We start from the raw sequence: 21,592 nt of genomic DNA, 5'->3' as shown, positions 1-21,592 counted from the left end.
CCCAAGGATCCACTGGTGGGCAGAAGTCAAAAATATCCTCATGCAAAGTAATCAGCTCCAATTCTTTCAAAAATGTTTGTCAGCTATCCTCATGTCAAACCCATAATATGATGGTTTACTATCAAATAAAGCTAATAGATTGGTTGTTAGGTAGCTTCTATGCACACTTAGCCCTTATTTGGCACCTCCATGAACTTTTATGGTGCTTGTGTTGCTCTCCAAGTCTTTTTACACTTGACTGTGGCTCACAAGTAAGAAAGGTTGGGGTCCCCTGCTCTACTATATGACAAAGTGCGGAGCTCTCTCTTTCACTTGGTCTACTGTATAATTCTCTTTAGAGTCAATGTAAAAATTTAGTAGAACAGTAATTATCTTCTCCAAAGAAAAACCACTCCACAAACTTGTTTTTTGTAGGTTTTGGTTAGCTGACAGTTAATTTTCATTTGGGATACATATTTTTTGTTATTGTAAAGATAATATTTTGTATGCTTGGTCAACTAGTCTATTTTTGTAGCATACATTTTTTTTTTTTTTGCTGTGTTTGTCTGTCTTTAATTTTTCAATTTATTCAAACCAAATAGCCTTGGGCGAGGTTCAAGACTAAAATTCATTTTTAAGGTCCTTCATACCATCCTAAATTTAGGAACCTTACTGTAAGCATCATTAAGTTGGCTATTTTTGTCAAGCCTATTGTACTTCATTTGGTTATATGCACACAGTTGGTCATGCGTTGCCTTTGGGTGAGTTTGTTCATTTGATTAATTTTAGATTTATTTAGATTAATGAATAGAAAATGTACAAAGAGTTGCTTACAGCTGTGGATTCCATATCCTAGGGGTACCCAAGCTCAGCTAAAAGCTAAATATTATTCATATTATTTTACTGCTAATGCGACACACATTCATTGTTTACCATGGCCTCACCCATTTCCAGAAATAGACTATACAACTAAACCTCATGTGAAGTGAAAGCTAGAGCTTAAATTTTAATTTACTAAATCAGCAGTCAGGCCAATAATAACATTCCTTCTGCAAGTTTGCCCAGACTGGATACACAACACTACTTCACAATTCTCCAGTATAACCCACGACATTAGTCCATGGGGAAGTCACTAACTCACCAACTTGTTCTAGTTGAAAGCATTTTTTTTAGCTAATATAAAAACTATATGGCTGGGCACTCATAATTAGAGTCTTGTGACTCACTGAAGGTAGCTCAAAAACAATGTTAATAATATTCTAAACAAATTAATTCCTGTGCGTTTCTATGACTAACTTTGATGAATATTACTTGTTGTTTTCCAGTTAGGTCCTAACTAATTGTGATCTCAGCTGTAGATCCCAATCCTTCTCTCAACTGTACATCCCAATCCAGTTCTCAGCTGTGGATGCCAATCCCGCTCTCAGCTGTAGATCCCATTTCTGCGTTCAGCTGTAGACCCCAATCCTAGTCTTAGCTATAGATCCCAATTCTGCTCTCAGCTTCAGATCCCAATCCTGCTCATAGCTGTAGGTCTCAGTCCTGCTCTTAGCTGTAGATCCCTATCCTGCTCTCAGCCGTAGTTCCCAATCCTACTCTGAACCGTAGTTCCCAATCCTACTCTCGACTGTAGATCCCTATCCTGCTCTCAGCTGTAGATCCCAATCCTGCTCTCAGCTGTAGATCCCTATCCTGCTCTCAGCTGCAGATCCCAATCCTACTCTCGACTGTAGATCCCTATCCTGCTCTCAGCCGTAGTTCCCAATCGTACTCTCGACTGTAGATCCCTATCCTGCTCTCAGCCGTAGTTGCCAATTCTACTCTCGACTGTAGATCCCTATCCTGCTCTCAGCCGTAGTTCCCAATCCTACTCTCGGCTGTAGATCCCTATCCTGCTCTCAGCTGTAGATATCAATCCTGCTCTCAGCTGTAGATCCCAATCCCACTCTCGACTGTAGATCCCAATCCTGCTCTCAGCTGTAGATCTCAATCCTGCTCTCAGCTGTAGATCCCAATACTACTCTCAGCTTCAGGTCCCAATCTTGCTCTCAGCGTTAGGTCCCAATCATTTTGAATGTAAAGAAATAGTATCAAGACATTCTATGGGTGTTTTAACCTCATCAGAGTGCAAACTACATTTAGCAAATCTTATTTTAATGCATTCAACATTCATTAGTGAGTTTATTTTAAATGGGTGCAGGTTTAAATGAAAAATCTCGTCTTATCATCAATTTATTTTTTCATTTTCCTATTATTCATATGTGATCTAAGGCAATGTAAAGTCATCCCATAAAGTTGAGGTTTTATAAGAATCATTAAAAATAATCCATCTTACAATATATATAATTATTTCCTAATATACTTATTATATACTGGAAACTGGATTATTTCTAAAGAAGGTGTTCTTCCTTTCAGGTATGATATACCATCTATAAATAATTTTATCAGTGGGATCCTTTATCGGAAATTGTGTGAATCAAAGGGCACTGGTAACTAATTGTAACCAAAATGCCAATTTGGCTTATCTTAGTAAATGGTCCCTTTATGGGACATGCCTCAACTGGACCTGTGATATTTAACTCTAAAGGGGAACGATTGTGAAAATGAACATTTTATATAAGCTTTATCTTACGGAAATAAACATTTTGTCTAAAAATAGGCAATAAAAAATTCTGAATTGTATTCGAAATAATCAATCTTTTCTTCACTATTTCTCTTTCAGTGTCTGTCTTTCTTTTTTCTCTCTTTATGCAGGAGTCAGGAGTCTGATTTTGATTAACAATTAGGTCATCCTTTGGGGATGGTGCTCCTTTGCCTAGAAAATTATATAGAACTCACTCTTTTAAAATGACCACAAATCCTGTCTCTCTACATGCAGGATTTGTGCCAAAGTCAGTTATTTTGTTAGATTTTGTTTGTGCCTGAATCAGTTATTTGAGTGAGCTCTAATACAGCTGATAGTAAAATAAAAGATATAGTTGACCTAGTAGTCAATACTACTGACTCCTGCATGAAAAAGTAATGAAGAGAGACTGATTGCTGAGAGGGGGATAATGAATTGTAACTTGTAGTGATGAGCGAATCTGTCATTTTGATGCGCAACAATTTTTTTTGACGTGGCGTGGCGATTGTTTCGTGAAAAAAATCTGGAAATTCGCCACAAATCCCTGCCTGGTGAATTATTTTGCCCACCACTAGTGATGAGCGAATCTGTCCCATTTTGCTTGGCCGGAACATTAGTGTATCTTTGAAAAGATTAAAATTGTTGTTGTTGCACAACAAATTTTTCTGCGGCGAACCTTCGCGCGAAAAAAATCGGCGCAAATCCATGCCTCGCTTATTATTAGTAACTTTGTTATTTTAGAAATGGTAGAGAATTTTTAATTGATTATACTTAGAAACATGATGATTCTAACAAGCCGGTTTAATAGTTACTAAGCAGAGTTTGGGTTAACTTCACCTGTTGGAGTGTAAACTGATATATATACATTTTATATGAATTAAAGAATTTCATTACAGCCTTTTCTTAATGAACTAATACTCTATATGCCCCACTAAAATTCAGAGTAGATGTGCCAGACCCACTTTCCTCTAGTCAAGCTAAAGCTTCCATTGATTGGCTGAGCATCCTGGCACTGAAGTGCAATACATCCGGAGGGCCACAAACTTGACAGGGCTGCAGTGGGCAATTATGTAGTTACTGTGAAAGGAAAGGATCCTTTAGCGTTGCCTCAGGAGAATTCTCTGAACTGGTTTAAAACTGAAGCAGTAAAAATAACTGACATAAGTAGGAAAAAGGAAATTCTTATGTTTCCTATAATTAAGAACTGTTTTGAGTTCCAGCGGCAGGAGATATAGAAAATCCCCTTGAGTAAAAGGTTTCCTAAACATGACATGGTATTAAGTGGCACGTCTTCAGGGAACAGTGTAGTAGTTTAGTATCAATCCATTTAGTAATCTTGTTGTATATATATACATTTATAAAGTGAAAAAAACTTGCCGGCAGTCACGTATAAAAAAAGAAAATAAGGTGCCTGGGTGCAGTGTCAAAGAAATGTGACAACATTAAACAAAATGGAACCGCACTCATGGGTCTTATAAAAATAAAGAAGTGCTTTATTGTAGAAGGTCTTCCGTTTTGGCTAGAAATCTAGTCTTTCTCTTACCTGTGTGTGTGTGGTTCCATTTTGTTTTATTTGTGTGTAGGGAAATATTCATTAAATTCACTCCATAAGGCAATAGCAACTAGTGTTCTAAGCAGGGGCGGGCCAAGCCGACGGGGCGCCCTAGGCAACCCGGTCAGCCAACTCCGCCCACCTCCACCCAATTACATCGGTCACTGCCTCCGCCGCTAATGACAAGCGGCGGAGGCAATGACAAAGTAGCACTAAGGGTAGGCAGGAGAGGCTCCTCCCTGGCGCCCCTCAATCGTTGCGCCCTAGGCAGCTGCCTTTTCTGCCTACCCCTAGTTCCGGCCCTGGGTCTAAGCCAGTGTTCTCAGGAATTTCTAAATATTATAACCTGTAAAATATACACTTATTACCTGTAGTTAGTGATGCTTAAGCACTAATTATATGATGACATCACATATATATATATATATATATATATATATATATATATATATATATATAAATATGTATTTAAACATATTATACTCAGTTAGGGTTCAGACTCAGTTCGGGTAAAAGTTGGCTAGAACAGCCATTGCTGTCCTAGATTCACCCAACTTAAAGGTCTGTAAGGTAGAGATTTGGGGTTATATATATTGCCACCCTAGTTATTTTTGGAACTATGACTGATGTACTGATATTTTCCTACACCTGTACCCATTCAATGAACTATGGGCCCTGATCAAAGGTTTGAAATGGGCCTGGATTGAAAAAAGTCAGACAGGCATTGCACTAATGAATAACACACTAAAAAGTTGATAGCACTTGTAGAGCCCTAGGTAGGTGGAAGGAGAGGACAACTCCATACCCAAATGTGTGGTATACGCTACCTGCAGAACCAGGAGCAGATATTTGCACTGTATAGCAATGGGCACAACAACTATGGAATGCAAGAGAAAATGGTTCTATGTGGGAAAAAATAAAAGGCAGAAAGTTTGCCCAGGTGCAGTAACCAATAGCAATATCAACCAATAAGATGTATGCTTTTAAGCAGGTGACCAGGATATGCTACCTGCTGTATGGTAGTCATCGCTGTTAAGAACTTAAGCAAACTCTACACCTTATATTACAATTTTTTTTTATCTAAGTAATGTTTATCTGTCATAACAGTGTGGCTTGACAATCATCTCCACCCAGACCATATCCAAATCCTCCAACCGGCGGCACCCTATTTTACCAATGAATCCAATGCTGTCCCTAAAAAGATGATTGGCTTTGCATTTTGTGTTCCATCCATTTATACAAGATATAATTTCAAGTTTCTCATTCATATGGAATTTGCCTTTGTTTAACTGTTTTCTATCTAGTGGGTCAATAGCCTTATGGCCCACAAATCCATTGGAATGCCTGACAAGGCCAGCATTCTTCCATTTTGGACAGGTACAAAGTGCTACGATATACAGGTATAGGACCCGTTATCCAGAATGCTTGGGGCCAAGGGTATTCCGGATAAGGGGTCTTTCTGTAATTTGGATCTCCATACCTCAAGTCTACTAAAAAAATCAATAAACCATTAATTAACCCCAATAGAATTGTTTTACATCCAATAAGGATTAATTATATTTTGATTGGGATCAATTACAACGAACTGTTTTATTTCTACAGAGAAAAAGGAAATCAGTTTTAAAATTCTGAATTATTTGATTAAAATGGAGTCTATGAGAGACAGGCTTTCCGTAATTCAGAGCTTTCTGGATAATGGGTTTCCGGATAAGGGATTCCATACCTGTACTATTGGGCAAAAAAAGGATATACTGTAACATATTAGCATACTCGGATAATTATTAATTATTGCTGTTACTTAGAGCTTTGGTGCAAGATGTTTGCAAGTCACTAAATGCTGACTGCAATGTTGAGATTTTGTTTAAATTTTGAGCTCACTACCTGAGCTGCTCAGCTGAGTTGTTCCAGCTGAATCTTTAGCTTTCCTATAGCTAAACCATTGCACGTCGGGTGTTGGCGTTAGGTGTTTATTTTTAAATGTGTGAATATGAGTGACTGTAAATATCTCCTTTAGGGTCCATCCAGCATTTGTTCTCATGCAATGTTCTCACCAAATATTCACAGAAGTTGTCGAGTTCTATTTAAAGCTGAATTCATATGTTTCTACTTACAATGCACTGTTCACATAACACAACATATTTCATATTTTGGTTCTATTGTATCATTAAAAATTGGAAAAATATATAAACACAAATATTTCAAGATTATTATATAAAGATAATAAAAATGTTACACTGCGTTCTCTGCATGATATTCCTGCCTTGCATTAGAGAACCAATCTTCTAATAACCAAACCCTTCAATCAGTCTAAAAAAACCTTCTACAAGCAGGTCTGACATGGCAAAGTGTGTGGTCTGAAGACAGATGAGAGATCATTTGCACATATATTAAGCTACTAAAAATGTCAATATGGACAAAAATGTTTTGAGGACAATATTTTTAGGCTACAGTCAGGTGTTCCCAATGGTGGTCAATAAAAAGGGCAAGAAAAAGCAAATTGCAATAGAATTCTCAATGAAGCAGATGAAAGTGAGTGTAGGACTGGCCAGACCAGGGATGATGTAGTTGGCCAGCTTGAATTATATTGTAATATATAGACAAACAATCCTTGTTTTGTTTAAAGGGAAGGGCATTTTCTAGTAGTTTAATGCACAGAATGTCTTAATGTCCTATATATATTATCAACGGGTGAGTGCAGAGGATCTCTTGTTGTTGTCTATATGAATTTTGTGGTCACCGCTCCCCTTTGCTTCCCCACCGATTGGTTTAAAATTTAGCAGTGAGTACCCTTTTTTTTTGCTGATGACATTATAGTCATTATGCTTCAGTTATAGTGTGACTACCAAAGCCGCATCACGTAGCTTGTCCTACAGTACTGATCTAAGCAAGATATAGCTCCCCGGCAGTCATACTAAGGAGACCACAGTCTGTATAGAAAATATAATAAAAAGAAAATAATAATTATTAGCAGGTCCCTCCTCCCTGCCTGGCCTAATCACTCCAAAGTTGATTAGGCCAGGCATGAAGCTGGACACACTCTCTGCCAACTAGGCAACTCTTGACTCAGTTGTCAATTTAATGGCCTGTGTATGGGTTGAAGCAATTGACTCCCTGACCGATATCTTGTTGGAGGCTGGCCAAATATTAATAGTGCTGCCTGGAAAATGCCATTATGTGAGGACCGCATCAGCCCTTCCTATCCTAATGGGTCTGTACAGGCTGCTGAAACAACACAATCATTGGCCTGGGGGCCAAATTATAACATCAGCTTCATTTAGCACACCCTCGTGGTGACCTCACTAAATAAGCATATCTTCCAGTCAATGTACAGCTTTACTGTAAGGCAACTGTATAAATAGAAACTCTCCAGCTTGTGTGTTCTAAACACTTCACCATTAATTATAGTAAGGCTGTGAGGACTATCTACATTGTTAAATAGAATACCTACGAGAGAGCTCACGTAGACACAGTTGAGCATGACTCAATGATGAACTCAATTCCGCAGCCATTATAGTTTTTAATAAATGAGCGATCACATCTTAATTTATTTGCATTAATGTGATTGCATTCGGTATTCTCTACATTTATTGGTCACAAATACAGTTTCCAGAAGAAAAAACAAGTCACACAAACCTATAGGTTAAAGGTTCAATACATTTCTCAAATTGTAGAACATTGTTGCTTGTAGGGAAAATATGTCTGAACTGGATTTTCCCCCATACAATCAATGTCTGTTTATAAATATTCTTTATTTATCTTTCTCTACTCTGGTTGTCATTTTGACTCTACATGAAGTATATTGATAGCGTCACTGGAAGCATTTTAAAGGGCCCTTATCTACACCCTCTCCATAATCTAACCATGCTGACAGCCCTTTCAATCCTAGTTTATCTAGAAGGAGGTGATGATGTGATTGATTTCATTAAGTGCCCTGACTGTAGACTAAAAATAATGTGCTCCATGTCATACTTGTTTAGAATGCCTTAGTGTGACTGCGATCGGCATTAAATCCTTGCGCCAGATTCCCAAAAGTCCCCAAGCAACATCAAACGATTGAGAATATTTATGATGCATTTCAAACAGCCAATCTTGAGCCAAATTAAATGAGAAAATAAACATATTTGCCATTAAGCTTCTGTGTATTCATGATGTGTATGCATTAGTGCTTACAGCTGAATGTAGTGCCAGTGATGTATCCTATTTGGTAACTGTCTAAATGAAAATACAAATTTCAAGAAAACAGGAAATAATTATTTTGAATATCACTTTTGGGTAAAAATGGATTCCGGTGCATGGGGTGCAGTTGCCCTATTTGGCAGAAAACTTGTGTAGTTGTGCCGCCAAGACTTACCTTAAAGATAGGAATTACAAAAATGAGCACCTGATTTGGGAACATTGGGTGCAACGTCAAAGGGGGTGGTGAGCAACATTGTTCTCCAACCACTGGCTGGGGATCACTGATACAGGTATGGGACCTGTTACCCAAAATGCTCAGAACCTGGGGCTTTCCGGATAAGGGGTCTTTTTGTCATTTGGATCTCCATACCTTAAGTCTACTAATAAATTATTTAAATGTTAATTAAACCCAATAGGATTGTTTTGCCATCGATATGGGTTTATAGTTAGTTTCTTAGTTAGGATCAAGTACAATGTACCATTTTATAATTACAGAGAAAAGGGTAATCATTTTTTAAAAATTATAATTTTTGCTTATATTAGAGTCTATGGGAGATGGCCCTTTCGTAATCATACCTTCCAACATTTTAGAACTGAAAAGCAGGACAGCTGTTCTGCACAAAAGCCACACCCACTTTGTAGCCACACACCCCTAGTTTACATGTCTGTCCTCTAAAACACGCCCCTTTTTTACGTCTTGTTTGTAGACGTTTACACATACAGCTTTACAAATTCGTTTGCCACAGGTCTGAGGTCTATGAATATGAATTATCGGCCAGCTATAGACTTGTTGATAATGCGGGGCATTTAATAGGTAATCCAGAACTGCTGCAGCCATCTTAAATTTGGGACTGTCCTGCACAATGCGGGACACTTGGGAGGTATGCATAATGCAGAGCTTTCTGAATTATGGATCCCATCGCTGTACTGTATCCCTTTAGTATTGTGTAACTTTGGCAGCTTTTTCCTATGTCTCTAGGCATCTCCACCATTTTAGACTTCATGGCCTCTCTTTTCAAATCAATGCGTGGATGCAGTGCGTTTATTTATGGTCCATGTGACCAGAAGTGATGTCATCATTGAGCAAAAGCTTCTAATACTGTAGTGTAAGTCATCAAGCAAAACCTCCCTCTGTTTTAAAGCAGACGTTTTCCTCTCTAGTTCTTACTTTTCATGGGCTATGGATCATCTGGCCCTTCTTCTTCTGGTCCAACACTACTCACAATAGAAGTAATCAACTTCTGTTTTGAACCAGGAAATCAAACCAGAAGGGGGAACGAGAATGTGCATACTTGATGGTGGCCAATCAGCCTATTTAATTAAGCCCTATAGACGTAGTAAAATGCTCCCCGTGCAATGGTATGTTTTGAAAGAACAAATGATATAATGAAGTTTTGTTTAGAGAGATTTGTTAATATAAGGGATATTGTTGTTGTTAAAAAAATCTCAAGTTCCTGTTGCTTTAAGAGTATTGTTACAAGCTACCATAATTATAGGAGCAGATCACATGACACGCACACAGTAATGTCTGACACATAAGCCCCAGACCTCCTGCTGGTGAGAGTATCAGTTTTTCTCTGGCTTCAGTCACTTTTGTGAGCCGGCCCTGAACAGAAAGTTCTTTACTAGGCCCTAGGGGACCCAGTTCAGCACTGGCTATGTACTTGTGTTTATTAGAAGCAAATAGATTTCACATATAATACTTGCAATATGAGAGAGTAATCTATGCTTCAGGAAACTGGGGCATGATGTAACCCAAAGCATGGAATTTTAAGCACTTCTACTCTAAACAAACTGCTATTTCAGTACACAAGTATAAACAAGATGGTACATTTTAGTTGCTGTTTTATGTAACTCCATACTATATGGTAAACCCCCCAGAGATGCAATTATTTCTATAGCATTCCAGCTTACGAGTGTGATATTTTAACCCATACTTAGTAAATGCAATATTATGCTGTACTGGGACAGAATAAATGCAATACACATGCAAAACACAGAGTAGGTTTCAATAGATAATGATGAGTGTGTCGTTATCTGCAACATATTAGAAGCCTCCAAAGATTTCCATAACCAACAGATGTCATAGAATGCCATATCATTTAATGCTGAGCGTATGCCGTTCTCTGTATATCATGCTTTTTTAGGGAACTTTTACCAGATGATGGCAACGCTAGTAATGGTTTTTCCAGTTAGTGCTATGGGGCTGCATGGGTCAATGCTGTCAGAAGAAGTTGCAGCATCCAATAACTGGTATGGCCAGAAAGCCTCCCAAGGAATTGCATATGCATTCATTTCTGTAGAGTTGTGGTTTGACTTGGCATTGAAAGCTGCTTTTCCTTTTCAAAATTGCATGTGATGATTTGTGTGCAAATTTCATGCTATTTCAAGATGGAGCTTTCAGTTGCATAAACATCAAGTGATATTAGAAGTTCTGCACTTTGCACTGTACCACACCCAGGTGGAGGATTTTGCACTCCATAATGGTGCACAATAACCAGCACCTCTCCTGTTAATACAGGGATGCCAGTGCTGTATTCATGGGGGGCAGGCTAGTGATAGGCTGGGGGCAGAACATGGGCATCACCATAGAGGCATCTTTGCTTTAGTGTCATTCAGGGCACCCCAACTGGAGCACAATGCAGTGGAGTCCTGCATTTGCCCTATGGTGGGAGTTCAGTACAGGGATGTGGTGAATCAGCATCATTTTGCAACTGTGGAATTCATAATTGAGGCTTTTCTTATTAACCCACCAAATAACACCTTCAAGAGATTCAATAATGTGGTGCAGCAAGTGCTGGTCTTTAGTCTAAACTGGTTACTTCAAGAATGTGCTGCTGCAGTGGGACTAGAAAATATCATGGTCAAAAAAAGCTCATCATGAGTATATGAGGTGTTAGATACTGATATTGATAGGCATCATTTTTTGTAACCATTACTCTCTATTTATTAAGGGTCTTATTAACAAACACAGGTGTTAAATAGAACAACAGCAGTTGTCCATAACAATAATTCATCAGTTAGTTTTGACCAGTCTGCTGCTAGGAAAAAGGTATAAACAACTGTACTGGTGAAATTTGGGCCCATCTTGGTCAGCCCCTTTATCTTCATAATAAAAGGTGTAAGTCTGTTTTGCATTGCATAATAGCTGTGCTGTACAAAGTCCATATTTGGTCAATTACTGAATTCAATCATAACTAACAGGCAATTATCCATTAACAATGAACTGCAGAGCTAAAGTTGTATTCAACAGGATAAATTAAAGAGTAATGCTGAGCTCAGTTTATGCGCATACTGTTTTAGCCTACAGAAGAGAACAAAGAAAGTACAAGAAGTCTTAGGGGCCAATTATGAAGTGGAAGGCATGGTGTAAAGGGGTGCTCTTGCGTACATTAGTGCTTTTGTATTTTTGTCTGAGATAATAGTATAGTAAATAAAACCTTTAGATTGTCAACAGTGATCAGCGCCCCAACTATGTAATACAATGCATAGAGTTAGACTCTGTTGCAGGGATCCCCAACCTTTCTTACTCGTGAGCCACAGTCAAATGTAAAAAGATCTGGAGAGCAACACAAACAGCATAAAAGTTTATGGAGGTGCCAAATAAGGGCTAAGATTGGCTATTAGGGGCCTCTATGCACCCTATCAGCTTACAGGGGGCTTTATTTGGTAGGAAATCTTGTTTTTATTCAACCAAAACTTGCCCCCAAGTCAGGAATTCAAAAATAACTACCAGGTTTGGGGGCACTGAGAGCAACATCCAAGGGTTGGAATCACTGCTTTATTGTGTGAAAGAGAGTAGCTAAGCCCCTTCTACAAACATAGATGCTAACTTGTATACATTGCCAACGGCAACCTATCAGGACTTTGTTTTGATCTTTTAATTTTTAGCAAAATGTTGAAAACAAAACAAATTTAGTGGTTGCTACTAACAACTGCACTTAGCACCAATGTTCATTATTTAGTCCTAATTCTCTTTGGAATGTCAGTTTTAGCTACTCTCGTTCACACTAGCATAATGGGTCGTTTAATAGCCATTTAATAGTTGGACTGGATAGAAATGTCCAAGACCACTGATAAGAAATGGCCATTGACAGTCAAGACTTTTTTTCTGTAGGGATAAGGGCTGATAAGTAGAATATCATCATGTCTAAATTCAGTAGAGGTGATGAGTGTAGAGGTAACACTACAGCAGGCAGTCTGTGCTAAATACAGAGAGTGTGGGGACTTTGGTCTCCAGAGTTTCTACATAGTCAACCAATGGCACCGCAATGCTATTTATAGTAAGAACATAGTTTCCACCCCTAAAGTTATATTTTAATCCATTTTAAAATGAAAAATGAATTAATTGGATGTTCTCAATGCACTTAATCTATATACTCTATACTCATTTGCAAATAGAGTAGGTCCAGCCACAGGTTGCCAAAGTGAGGTTACAACTGAAGCCAACAGTCAGTAACTTGGTTCCTCTTACATCAAGGAGAAGAGAGTTGGGGGAAAGTTGGGTTTTTTGACTCATGTTTGTACCCAGTCAATTATCCAGGATGGATCAAATGCTGTTGAAGCAGTTATTAATGGATAAACTACAGCGATTCTCTGCAATAACAGAATATGAATTAAAGAGGAGTGGACGCTAAAGAGCCTGTTGCTGTAGGTTCTATCTTGATTTTGCTGTCACTTCAAATAAACAACATCTATTTAACATGTTTACTTAGCTTTAGCCCTTTAATTGCAATAAATGTCCTTTTTTTTGTAACACCGAACTCTAATTACATCTATGACATATGGAAATTGTTCTTATACCTGCGTTCTATCTCAAGTTCAGCAGTGACCCCTACAGGGTATGCTATGCAACGTGACTAGATGCTCCTTGTAACTTCAGAAGGGGAATCATCATGTTGTTTTGTTCTGGGATGCCCATTTGGCATTCAGCAAGTAAACAGTCATTTTCATTAGTAAACATATGTAGCACATGAACTAAGCCCTTATTATTCTCACTTAATGGAATGTGTGATAGTGTTATGTATGAAAAGTATTAAAATGCAGAAAGCTGGACCTCGCAGTGAGGGATGTGGATAATCTGCTTCTCATACTGTAGTCACTCTGAGCTCCAGTAACTCAAATAATCTTGACAGTTTTACATCCATTGTTGCATCCATGTAACCCAAGCAACAGGCAGGCATTCGGCACTTACAAAGCGAGACAGATAATCTACCGACCCTCCATATAGAATAAGGATAAACGACAGAACTAACTTGTCCTCCAGTAAATAATACATCAGCAGATGTCTGAACACCTTTATGTCACTCCTAAACCAACCCTGAGCTAATTGTTTTGTTGTGTTAATGAATTTCATAACATACTGTACAAGGAATATCACAATTATAGGTTCTAGTGTGGAGTAATGTTGATAATTAGGTCCCACTAATACAAAATGTTGTTGCATTGATTAGCAGGGGGATTTCCACCAGAATTGTGAATATCTGCTCCTTAAGCTGTAAGATCTAGGGCATGAGCACCACAAGTTCTTTGGTTATTTCCACATTTTAAAGTTAATATTTTGGTTATCTGGAATACTAGTAGGGTTCTTATGCTGACATAGTGTTATGTATCTCTATATAGAGCTTTTGAGCTCTACTAATGACTTCATCAAGGGTTGATGCTCCACTTGATTTATCAGATGCTATAGACAATTCTTCAACTAAAGGGGAATATATCCCTTTATAGGTACAATCTGTCTCTTTCTTAACAAACACAGGTGGCTAAAGATGGTGGTTGTGACTTTATCCACAACAATGAACATTGAGTCTAGCTGCACAAGGTCAACACCTTCCCTTGGCTTCTTCCACTGACTCACTTCCTCTTGGCAACTGATGGTCTATTAGACCATAAAATACTTTAGCCCTTAATAATAATAATAATAATGTCCAAAGGCTTGCATCTTCCTCTTTCTTGTGTACATATAGGTAGATGTTTTTCCTACTAAGCACCTATAATAAATAAGCTTAACCCACCTGTTACCAATCTTATACTATTTTACTACACCCTGCAAAATCATGGGTTACATGCAACTCTCTCTCACTTAAACCCAGCATACAATGATCTAAGCACCAGTGATTGATTGCAATTTATTGCTGGGACTTGGTAAAACAGATGTCATGAAGATATTTATGTCTTATCTTGTCAAGATATTTATATCTTATATTTACAAGATGACAATAATGCCATGCATACGTAATTGTTACATATTTACTAGGTATTTACTCTGGGGTTCCATCCAGGCCCTTCAAGATAAACCACAGGGGATTGTCAGCTGGTTAAAATGAAGCCAGGGTAGTATCCATCTACTATCAGCTTCTACTACTATGGTACTATGATACTACCATACCATACTAGCCCTGATTATCTTTCTCTCCTACAATAGTAAAATGTAAGATCTAGCCTTCTATTTCTTCTCTGAAGTCTTGTTATTATCTGTTATTTATGTATGCTACAGTATGTTACATAATATTATAAATCACTTTCACTATAGTCAGTTCTATCAGGAGCCAATTAACCTGCTTATAAGATTTTTGAGTGTGGGAGGAAACTGGAGTACCCAAGGGAAACCCACATAGACAACATAGAAGATACAGGGGCAGGAAGCAAACTCAGGACCAGCTGAACAGCAAGGGCAGAGGTGCTAACCTTGAGCCATCATGCTACCCTTTCCTACACTGGGGATCTTGTTCTCGTCTGAGGTCTACCTTGATCCCAGCACCATCCACCCTCCTACATTAAGGAATTCCAATAGAACTACATGGCTTTCCCCCACCTGTTATACCACTAGGAAGAAACCAGCTGAGATCCCTGCTCCGATGGTAAACATTACCCACCCACAGGGCATACCAACACTTAAATGGGGCTACACCTTTTCCTACCCATGTTTAACAGAGGTCAACAATCAGTCTACAGCTATTAACTATACTAAGACCTGAGAAGATAAGGGGAAAGCCATACTCCATATTCTATATTCAATTCCATTGATTTAAGTAACAATCTCATGTTTACTACACACTCAAAGAACTTAACAAAATTGATAGACCACCTGTAGCCTAAAACTCCTGTTCTAAATTACAACTGACTTCATCCTGTTGTCCAGAAATGTATTCCTGCATACTATTAATAACATTTTTATAGTTTCCAGTAAGAAATGCCAAGCTTGCAGGTCAGTACTTTCCAGTCTGGCTGAATCTTTCTTCTCTTTTTGAATACTGGCATCAAATCCGCTACTCCTAAGTCCTCCAACACCATGTCACACATCAAAGAGTGTTTGAAATAAAAATAGAAAGAGGGCTCATTAATGCACCATTTCAATGTGAGTATAGAACATCTGGTTCTGGTCCTTTGTACATAGTCCTGAGTTAGTCAATCACAGTTTCAATTTACAGTTGCAGGGTTATTTATCCCCTCTTTTTAAATGGAAGAAATTATTTCAGCTGCTTAGCATCTATTGATTTAATAGCCCCCTGTGCATATTTATGTTTATAGGGACTTTTTAAAATGCTTAATTTTTTTTATAGAAATGAACCATGTAGAGATACTGATTTATCCACCATAGACCACCATATAATAACACAATAAGATGCTATCGTGATACTAATATCTACAGTTAGTACTAGTGGTTGTATATATAGTTTATGTATGTGAGTGTATAGATTGGTAGGTGTGGGTTGTGTGTGCTGGGTTTACTTGGAAGGGTTGAACTTGATGGACACTGGTCTTTTTTCAACCCTATGTAACTATGTAACTATATTTAATACAAGATGCAAAGCTTACAACAGTTGTCACTTATAGCTACCAAGGTAGCAAAGATGCAATTGGTTGCTATGCATTACTAGAACATGGTACAAATTAAACCGCACAGGTGGAAAAATCCTTCCTTTCCCAAAACAGGTGACTCCCTGGAACAATTATTACTGAAGGTTTAACACATTTTATATATTTACTGTACAACCTAATAAAATATCCATTATAAGAGATTCTATAACATGCCTTATAGGAAAGGCATGTTGAATTGACCTTCCTATGGGATTTTTGGTAGCATACAGTATATATAAAATGGTAAACTCTCACCCTTTCTAAAAATCCCATTGGAATGAATAGGAAGTGGGTTAGTTTTTCATTAGTGAGCACTAATTTCACAATTTGATAAATCTGCCTCTAAGGGGCTGATTCATCAAAGTACGAGTTTGAATCCCGAAATGGGTAAAATTCGGATTGGATTCGATAATTTCTGATGATCGGAAATGTCACGAAAATGTTTACGAAAAAATCGTATTAGTCACGATAATATCGTATTGGCGATCCGAAAGTCAAGGCGGGAAAACCTTTCTGACTTTGATCCTTCTGTGCATGATTTTGGAAGCCTCCCATAGGAATCAATGGCACTCTGCAGCTCCAACCCGGCCCAAGGAAAGTCTCCCATAGGGCTCAATGGCACTCTGCAGCTCCAGCCCGGCCCAAGGAAAGCCTCCCATAGGGCTCAATGGCACTCTGCAGCTCCAACCCGGCCCAAGGAAAGTCTCCCATAGGGCTCAATGGCACTCTGCAGCTCCAACCCGGCCCAAGGAAAGTCTCCCATAGGGCTCAATGGCACTCTGCAGCTCTAACCCGGCCCAAGGAAAGTCTCCCATAGGGCTCAATGGCACTCTGCAGCTCCAACCTGGCCCAAGGAAAGTCTCCCATAGGGCTCAATGGCACTCTGCAGCTCCAACCCGGCCCAAGGAAAGTCTCCCATAGGGCTCAATGGCACTCTGCAGCTCCAACCTGGCCCAAGGAAAGTCTCCCATAGGGCTCAATGGCACTCTGCAGCTCCAACCCGGCCCAAGGAAAGTCTCCCATAGGGCTCAATAGCACTCTGCAGCTCTAACCCGGCCAAAGGAAAGTCTCCCATAGGGCTCAATGGCACTCTGCAGCTCCAACCTGGCCCAAGGAAAGTCTCCCATAGGGCTCAATGGCACTCTGCAGCTCCAACCTGGCCCAAGGAAAGTCTCCCATAGGGCTCAATGGCACTCTGCAGCTCCAACCTGGCCCAAGGAAAGTCTCCCATAGGGCTCAATGGCACTCTGCAGCTCTAACCCGGCCAAAGGAAAGTCTCCCATAGGGCTCAATGGCACTCTGCAGCTCCAACCCGGCCCAAGGAAAGTCTCCCATAGGGCTCAATGGCACTCTGCAGCTCTAACCCGGCCCAAGGAAAGTCTCCCATAGGGCTCAATGGCACTCTGCAGCTCCAACTTGGCCCAAGGAAAGTCTCCCATAGGGCTCAATCGCACTCTGCAGCTCCAACCTGGCCCAAGGAAAGTCTCCCATAGGGCTCAATGGCACTCTACAGCTCCAACCTGGCCCAAGGAAAGTCTCCCATAGGGCTCAATGGCACTCTGCAGCTCCAACCCGGCTCAAGGAAAGTCTCCCATTGGGCTCAATGGCACTCTGCAGCTCCAACCCGGCCCAAGGAAAGTCTCCCATAGGGCTCAATGGCACTCTGCAGCTCCAACCCGGCCCAAGGAAAGTCTCCCATAGGGCTCAATGGCACTCTGCAGCTCCAACCTGGCCCAAGGAAAGCCTCCTAAAGGGCTCAATGGCACTCTGCAGCTCAAACCCGGCCCAAGGAAAGTCTCCCATAGGGCTCAATGGCACTCTGCAGCTCCAACCCGGCCCAAGGAAAGTCTCCCATAGGGCTCAATGGCACTCTGCAGCTCCAACCCGGCCCAAGGAAAGTCTCCCATAGGGCTCAATGGCACTCTGCAGCTCCAACCCGGCCCAAGGAAAGCCTCCTAAAGGGCTCAATGGCACTCTGCAGCTCCAACCTAGCCCAAGGAAAGTCTCCCATAGGGCTCAATGGCACTCTGCAGCTCCAACCTGGCCCAAGGAAAGTCTCCCATAGGGCTCAATGGCACTCTGCAGCTCCAACCTGGCCCAAGGAAAGTCTCCCATAGGGCTCAATCGCACTCTGCAGCTCCAACCTGGCCCAAGGAAAGTCTCCCATAGGGCTCAATGGCACTCTGCAGCTCCAATCTGGTCCAAGGAAAGTCTCCCATAGGGCTCAATGGCACTCTGCAACTCCAACCCGGCCCAAGGAAAGCCTCCCATAGGGCTCAATGGCACTCTGCAGCTCCAACCCGGCCCAAGGAAAGCATCCTAAAGGGCTCAATGGCACTCTGCAGCTCCAACCCGGCTCAAGGAAAGTCTCCCATAGGGCTCAATGGCACTCTGCAGCTCCAACCCGGCCCAAGGAAAGTCTCCCATAGGGCTCAATGGCACTCTGCAGCTCCAACCTGGCCCAAGGAAAGTCTCCCATAGGGCTCAATGGCACTCTGCAGCTCCAACCCGGCCCAAGGAAAGTCTCCCATAGGGCTCAATGGCACTCTGCAGCTCCAACCCGACCCAAGGAAAGTCACGATACCGAAGCTTGAATGAGTCTGAAACTTTCGTACTCGTTGCATCAAATGCGATTTTGTTGCGTATAATTTGATGCACAGTACGTAAAAGTTGCGCAAATTAGCGAAAAAATCTGTGAACATAAGCACAGTACGAAAAAATCCGATTTTTTTGTATTCAGAAGCGATTGTACTTTGATAAATGGGCCTTTGATAAATGTCTTTAGGGGCTCCCAAAGCAACAGAAACAATCTCAGTCACATTTAGTAACCTTTCTGTGCACGAGTAGCTTTAGCCTGGAATAACACCACTACATTCAGTGCCACCACAGATTTTAGGTTTTTAGAGAGCATTTGCTCACCCAAGTAGGCGGTGTTCTCAGTGGGTGAGGGCAATTGGAAGGATAGTAAGCTTGGAGGGGGTATTGGGAGTGTGTGCTAATCTGTACAGTGCTGCAGTCGCTTAGAATTGGTTTATCAGATCAACATCAAAACAAATGACATGTAACAATTGTACACGATGGACTTTTGTCTTCAGCATAATTTACTATATAAAATATATTACATAAAACAACTCACATGTAAAACCCTTCTTCATCTAAATAAACCATTATCAAATAAATATACTTTATTTAGAAGTATGTGCTATTGGGTAATCCTAAATAGAAAACTGCCATTTTAAGAACTAAGGGCCGCCCCCTGGGATCATAGGATTCACAGTGCACACAAACAAGCCAAGGCACACATACATGCTAGGCCCCATCAGCCAATTAATGGACAGAGTTCTGCCTTTTGCTCCCACACTACTTCCTGTGACAGTTAGAGCTGCATTACTTCCTGTCAGCTGATCTCTGAGGGAGCACACAGCCCATCACTAAATGGTGGCTCAAGGGAAAGGATATAAAAGGACAATATTTACTGATATATATATATTCCAGTTTGGTAAGATTCTTTAATAGGCCACTTAAAATGATATAAACTATCTGCTGGTCAAGTATTTATTCTGGAGGTATAGTTTTCCTTTGTTTGTGTGCCACAAAACTTCAATCTTGCACCCCATAGTACAAGTAGACACTTGGCCTGGAACAGATCAAGGCAAAGGCCGGAAAAGTAGAACCTATAACATCAGCACTATATTACTTTTATGCTGGTAATATGGATTCTAAGGTCTATTCTATTCCAAATGAAAGGGTTAACTAGCTATATTGTATTGCAGTCCATTTTTTGCCCCAATAGGCAGAAATAATATTGTCAAATCAGACTGTTTATAAAACACAACGAGCGTAGATGCCTCGTAACGCTAAAACGTGCTTATCACAGTCTGCATGTCTGGATCTTTATTGGAAAATTCCTGTCTTTTATTAACCATCAGTACAAGCAAAACTTGTGTAAACGATTTCCATGTCCCAGAGGATTCTGTGAAATGTTTGCTTTATTCTCTATCAGCTGTAAATACATTCTTGCTCAGCTTTTTGTTTATTTAGTGTTGTGCTACAGAACACAGCTTCTCATAAAAACCAACCCAGGCAGAAGATTAATATATCCAAGATGGAATAGAACATTTTCGGGAAAAAAAATTGACTGATTTCTTCCAAAAATAATTAACATAAGCAAAAAGAAAAAGAAAAAAAAAGGATTTTAAGGGCCAGCTCGTCAAAAGTATTGATTGCGGATCGGCATCTGTGCAAAAATGTTTTATGTCAAGCAGGAGTCTGGTTTTATTGCAGTGTGTTTGTTTTTAGTTCTTCTGTGTTCAACCATCTTTTATCTATCATTAAAAAAAGCCCCACCGAGTGTTCAATGGAGCCTTAAATGATACCCCTCAAAAGCCATCATAAAGGAAAATATCATGTTTTATCAAAATGTGAGATAAGAGTTAACCACAGGAAAAAAATCACCCACTTTCTACTCATTCCTATAGGGCAGGGATCCCCAACCTTTCTTACTCATGAGCCACAGTCAAATGTAAAAAGACTCGGAGAGCAACACAAGTACCATAAACGTTCATGGAGGAGCCAAATAAGGGCTAAGATTAAGGCTATTAGGCAGCCTCTATGCACACTATCAGCTTACAGGGGCTTTATTTGGTAGTAAATCTTGTTTTTATTCAACCAAAACTTGCCCCCAAGTCAGGAATTCAAAAATAACTCCCTGGTTTGGGGATGAGAGCAACATCCAAGGGGTTGGGGAGCAACATGGTGTCCCTGAGCCACTGGTTGGGGATCACTGTTATAGGATTGCCTATGGAAAGTGTATTTATCAATGGATGAAAATTTACTATTTGATTAATGCACTTCTAAAAAATCCCTTAGGAATGAATAGAAAGTGGGCAAATTTTTCTGTGATAAACTCTAATCTCACATTTTGATAAATCTGCCCCTATATGAACATATTGGGGGTCATTTACAGAGACCCCAGACACAAGTAAGGGGCACAAAATGACAAACTTAATGCTCATTCTAAGAACACTTGAGTCTGAGGTCTTGCTGGACCCCGGTCCTAGCACCGGTTTCCAAAGATCTGGGGTGATTTTGGTTGGATAACACATGTGCCCATGCAACAATGAACCATAAATACCACCTGGGAGTACTCAGGAATGTTTGAAATCCAAAGGGGAAATAGGAGAACTCATGGAACGCAAAGCAGAAAGAGGTTCAAGTGAACTTTGAAAAGATCAGGCCCTTGTCTGATCCTTTCAAAGTTCACTTGTATGTACGTATGTATATGTATGTATGTATAACTTTATTTATAAAGCGCCACCAGGGTACGCAGCGCTGTACAATCTTACAATATACACAGTTACACACAGGGAGGACAAGTGTTATAATAAATACAATAAATAAGT

This window comes from Xenopus tropicalis, chromosome 8 (assembly GCF_000004195.4).
Source record: "Xenopus tropicalis strain Nigerian chromosome 8, UCB_Xtro_10.0, whole genome shotgun sequence".
Classification (NCBI taxonomy): domain Eukaryota; kingdom Metazoa; phylum Chordata; class Amphibia; order Anura; family Pipidae; genus Xenopus; species Xenopus tropicalis.
This window is presented reverse-complemented; position numbering follows the sequence as displayed.